Consider the following 6,000-nt stretch of genomic DNA (forward strand, 5'->3'; position numbering starts at 1 on the left):
GACAGCAGCAGTGCAGGCTCGGCTGGGACTAGGTAGTAGGCGGACGTCAGGCGAGGTGAAGCAGGTCAGACGTGGATGTAGCATGGCACAACTTTGGCACAGCTCAGTGCTAGACCAGGAAGGTATGGAATGCTAGGGACTGGAACAAGTAACACACTAGGAGGCCATCACATAGACAATCTAGGGAACACAACAATACTCAGGCATCGAACTAGGGGGCTGGACCCCTCTTATAGTCCAGGGTGCTCACGGGTCAAAGTTAATCCACAATGTCTGGTGCGTGTGCTGCCCCTTTTAGAGTGGGCACGAGCGTGTGCGCGCACCCTATGGGATCCGGCTGAGGTGAGGGGACGTGAGTGCTGCCGTCTCCTGAGGAGGAGGCTGGGGCCAGCGCTTCCCGACTCGTGGCTGCGGCTGTCAGAAGGGGAACGGAGCTGACAGCCCGCAGCCACGGACATTAGAGTATCGCCCCCTCTTACGCCCCCTCTTCTTGGGACCAGACCGAGAGAGAAACTTCTTCAGAAGAGTAGGAGCATTGAGTATCTCCTCTGGCTCCCAAGACCTTTCTTCCGGACCAAACCCCCTCCAATCCACCAAATAAAAGGTCTTTCCTCTCACTCTTTTGGTGTCCATGATCTCTTGAACCTCAAAGGAGTCTGAAGGGCCGCTGGAGGCAACCACATGGCTAGGAGTAATGGTGTAGCGGTTCAGAACCACCGGCTTCAGGAGGGATACATGGAAGGAGTTGGGGATCTTGAGGGTAGGAGGCAGCGGAAGCTTATAGGCGACGGGGTTGATCTGTTGCAGGATCTCAAAGGGTCCGAGGAACCTGGGAGCAAATTTACATGATAGCACTCTTAGTCGGATATTCCTGGAAGACAACCAGACCCTCATGCCAGGGAGAAGCTGAGGAGGTTCTCTTCTCCTTGTGTCAGCCTTCCGTTTCATGCGGTCGACTGCCATTAGGATGGAGGATCGAGCCTGCTGTCAGATCTGCAGAAAGTCTCTAAACGTGGAGTCAGCCGCTGGTACCTCGGAAGTATCGGACACCGGGAGAGAAATTTGTGGGTGCTGGCCGTAAACAATGATGAAAGGTGTATTCCTTGTGGACTCGCTGGTATGATTATTGTATGAGAATTCTGCACATGGGAGCAACTGCACCCAGTCATCATGTTGCTTGGAAATGAAGTGGCGTAGGTAATTCTCCAAAATCTGATTAATCCTCTCAACCTGACCATTGGACTGAGGATGGTAGGCTGATGAAAAGTCCAATTTCACACCGAGGAGTCCGCAGAGGGCTCTCCAGAACTTTGAGGTAAAGTGAATCCACCGATCAGATACAATATGCTGCGGCAAGCCGTGCAGGCGAAAGATATGTTGGATGAACAGCTTGGCAAACTGAGGAGCAGAAGGAAGACCGGTCAGAGGAATGAAGTGCGTCATCTTCGAAAATCCAGCACCACCCAGATAGCACTGCATCCAGCAGAGAGAAGGAGGTCCGTAACAAAGTCCATAGCTATCTGCTGCCAGGGAGCATTGGGCACAGGCAATGGCTGGGGCATACCAGCAGGTCTGGAGTGAGCGGCCATATTGGCTGCACATACAGAACAGGCAGAAACTAAGTCCATAATGTCCTTGGGCAGCGTGGGCCACCAGAAATGATGAGCAATCAGATCCCGGGTCTTACGGGCCCCTGCGTGAGCTGCCAGTCTAGAGGAGTGTCCCCAGCAGAGGATTCTTCCACGATCAGCCAGGCGCACAAACGTCCTCCCTGGAGGAATGTCCCCAACTTGCAGGGGATTGACAGAGATAATGCAAGACGGATCAATATTATTCTGTGGAGTCTCCAAGGTGTCGTCCGTCTCGAAAGACCTGGACAAGGCATCGGCCCTCACATTCTTGTTGGCCGGACCATAATGGAGCTCGAACTGAAACCTAGTAAAGAACAGTGATCACCTGGCCTGACGAGGGTTCAGCTGTTGGGCCATCTGGAAGTAGGTCAGATTCTTGTGGTCTGTAAAAATCAGGATCGGCTGAGCTGCGCCCTCTAATAGATGTCTCCATTCTTCCAGAGCCAATTTGATGGCCAGTAACTCCCGATCCCCAATCAAGTAGTTGCGTTCTGCGGAAGAGAAGAGCTTGGAGAAATTTCCACATACCCTTGACTTGCCCTTGGGACCTCTCTGGAACAAGAGTGCACCAGCACCGACAGAGGATGCGCCCACCTCCAACGAGAACTGCAGAGAGACATCCGGATGATGGAGGATAGAGGCTGACGTGAAGGCACTCTTCAGGCTATTGAATGCGGACTCTGCCTCGGGAGTCCACACCTTGGTGTTCATACCCGTCTTAGTAAGGTTAGAGATAGGAGAAGTCAGTGAGGAGAATTTCGGAATAAACTGCCTGTAAAAATTAGTGAATCCCAGAAAGCGCTGTATGGCCCTCAAGCCTTGAGGACGTGGCCATTCCAGTACAGACTTAACCTTCTCAGGATCCCTCTCAAGACCTCAATTTGAGACGATGAAGCCCAGGAAGGGTAGCGCATCTCTGTCAAACACGCACTTCTCCAGCTTGGCGTACAGACGATTCTCCCTTAATCATAGCAGAACATGACGGACATGTCCCTGGTGTGTTATAGGATCTGGAGAAAAACTCAAGATGTCATCAAGGTAAACTACTACACAAACATAGAGGAGGTCACGGAAAATGTCATTCACAAACTCCTGGAAGACCGCGGGAGCATTACACAGGCTGAAGGGCATTACTAGATACTCATAGTGTCCATCACGAATGTTAAATGCAGTCTTCCATTCATCACCCCGGCGAATCCGGACTAGATTGCAAGCCCCACGCAGGTCTAGTTTAGAAAAAATCCTGGCACCACGTATACGATCAAACAGTTCAGAGATCAGTGGCAACGGATATTTATTCTTTACCATGATCTGGTTGAGACCTCTGTAGTCAATACAAGGACGAAGAGAGCCATCTTTTTTTTGGACAAAGAAGAACCCGGCTCCTGCCGGGTAGGAGGACTTCCAAATTAAGCCCCTCTCCAAGTTCTCCTTCACATAGGCGGACATGGACATAGTCTCAGGCAAGGAGAGAGGATATACCCTACCACGGGGAAGGGATGCACCAGGAATCGGTTCAATAGGGCACTCATACGCCCGATGTGGAGGCAGTGTCTCCGCCTCCCTTTTGCTGAAGACGTCCGTAAATGCAGCATAATGACTCGGCAATCCTGCCAATGACCGAGGTAGCGAAGGCTGAGCCGAACGAATCTGCACCAGGCAATGACCTTGACACTCAGGGCCCCACTGGAGAACCTCTCCAGAATTCCAGTCCAGGACTGGGGCATGCAGTCGGAGCCAAGGCAGGCCTAGCAACACAGGGTTAACAGCTTTGGACAGGACAGAGAAAGACAGAAGTTCGGAGTGAAGGGCTCCCACTTGGAGCCTCAGCGGCTTGGTCACAGCTATAACAGGATCTGGCAGAGGTAGTCCATTCACTAAGGCAACTGTCAACGGGCTCTCCAGAGGGGTAGTGGGTAATTACAGAAGGTCCACCAGATCTCTGTGGAAGAAATTAGCAGAGTATCCAGAGTCCAGATACGCAGGGACCTGATGCGTTTTCTCGCCGGACATTATGGTCTCAGGTATGGACAATTTAGACGAAAGTCCATCTTTACCCAAGGTTGTCGTTCCTAGCAACCCTAGGTTTTGGGATCTTTGGGGACATAGGCGCACAAGATGGCCATCGAGACCGCAATAAAGACAGAGTCCAGATGTGCGTCTGCGTTGCTTCTCCTGGATGGATGACTTATACTGGTCCATTATCACAGAGTCTTTAGGAGGATCGACATCTGAGAACAGCAGGAGTTGCTGCAAAGTAGGAGCCAAACTGAAGCGGGCTCCCTCCAGTCGAACCTCTTGGAGGCGTTCCCGGATCCATATATCAATCCGGGCCGACAGAAGGATGAGGTCGTCCAGGGTAGACGCCAGATCTCGGGCGGCAAGTTCGTCCTTAATGCGGGAAGCCAGTCCATGCCAGAATGCCGCCACCAAAGCCTCATCGTTCCATAACAGTTCTCCCGCCAGGGTGCGGAAGTGGATGGCGTACTCCCTCACGGAGGTGTCTCCTTGGCGTAGGTTAATCAAAAAAGCCGCTCCAGATGAGACCCGTGCAGGCTTCTCAAACACCATGCGAAAAGTCCGGAGGAAGGCAGGGAAGTCACGGGTCTCTGGACCTTGTCTCTCCCAGATAAGGTTTGCCCATGCAAGAGCCTTGCCGGTAAGGAAAGAAAGCGACCCTTGTGCCATCAGATGAAAATGTCTTACTATACAATCTGAAGTGGATCTGGCACTGGTTCAAAAATCCACGACCGGTACTTGCTTCTCCATTATAGCGGTCAGGAAGTGGCAAAGAAACACGCGGGTTAACACAGCCAAGTGGTGTAGTAGGAGGAACAGCAGCTTGTGCCTCCTGCCAACGTGCAAGGATGTTCAACACCTGGAGGAGTTGGTCCTGTCGAGACCGGAGGTCCAGCATATCCGCTCGCATCTCCTATGACGTCGTCATGGTCTTGACTCGATCAGCGGGGTTCATGGCCTGAGCGTACTGTCACGAAGGGTCTGTGGACCCACTGGGCCATACCGCCTTGGCGGTAAGGCGGCTGGCCAACAGGGAGCAGGTAAGAGTCTATATTTCTATAGGTACCTGTGGCAGCTCAGAAAGCAGCAGGACAGGCTCAGCTGGGACTAGGTAGCAGGCGAGGTAAAGCAGGTCAGACGGTGGATGCAGCACAGCACAACTTTGGCACAGCTCAGTGCTAGAGCAGGAAGGTATGGAATGCTAGGGACTGGAACAGGGACTGGAACAGGTGATACACTAGGAGGCCATCACATAGACAAACTAGGGAACAGAACAACACTCAGGCATCGAACTAGGGGGTTGACCCCTCTTATAGTCCAGGGTACTCACGGGTCAAAGTTCATCCACAATGTCTGGTGCGCACACTGCCCCATTAAGAGCGGGCACGAGCATGCGCGCGCACCCTACGGGATCCGGCTGATGTGAGTGGACGCAAGCGCTGGCATCTCCTGAGGAGGAGGCTGGGGCCAGCACTTGTCGACTCGTGGCTGCGGCTGTCAGGAGGGGAACAGAGCTGACAGGCCACAGCCACGGACATTACAGTAAGTAGCAAACTCCTATGTTGTCAATTGCTCGCAGTGTTGAAAGTTTCTCACTTAGATCCAGAATCTAGGCTTCCAAATGGGCAATTCTCACACACACTGCACAGCTGTATGGTCCCTCAAACAGCTGTTCAAGGAGAGCATACATGGCACAGGATATACACTGGGTAGCATTGGCAGCAATGGAGTTCATTGTGTCTAATGGGGATTTAACAATCAGTATACCGTTGTAGGGAAGAAAGAAAAATACACTAAATACCCCAAGCAACAATTTCTTCTACAGTGACTTAAACTAAAGACACTGAGTCTTAATCTTCAGTCACTTAAGACACGGCACATTTGAAGCCAATGCACACTAGCTCAGCTGCTTGTTTTAAATAGTTTTTGCCACTTGGCTGCTCCTCGCTCCTTTTTTCAGTAAGGTCTCTGGCTGTAAACCAACTAAGGCTGGGTTCACACGACCTATTTTCAGGCGTAAAGAGGCGTATTATGCCTCGTTTTACGTCTGAAAATAGGGCTACAATACGTTGGCAAACATCTGCCCATTCATTTGAATGGGTTTGCCGACGTATTGTGCAGACGACCTGTAATTTACGCGTCGTCGTTTGACAGCTGTCAAACGACGACGCGTAAATGGACTGCCTCGGCAAAGAAGTGCAGGACACTTCTTTGCCACGTAATTTGAGCTGTTCTTCCTTGAACTCAATGAAGCACAGCTCAAGATTTACGAGCGTCTCAGACGGCTCGCAAAATGCGAGGAGGAGCATTTACGTGTGAAACGAGGCAGCTGTTAACAGTCTGTCTTTTC

The sequence above is a fragment of the Rhinoderma darwinii genome, chromosome 3 (genome assembly GCF_050947455.1).
Source record: "Rhinoderma darwinii isolate aRhiDar2 chromosome 3, aRhiDar2.hap1, whole genome shotgun sequence".
Lineage (NCBI taxonomy): Eukaryota > Metazoa > Chordata > Amphibia > Anura > Rhinodermatidae > Rhinoderma > Rhinoderma darwinii.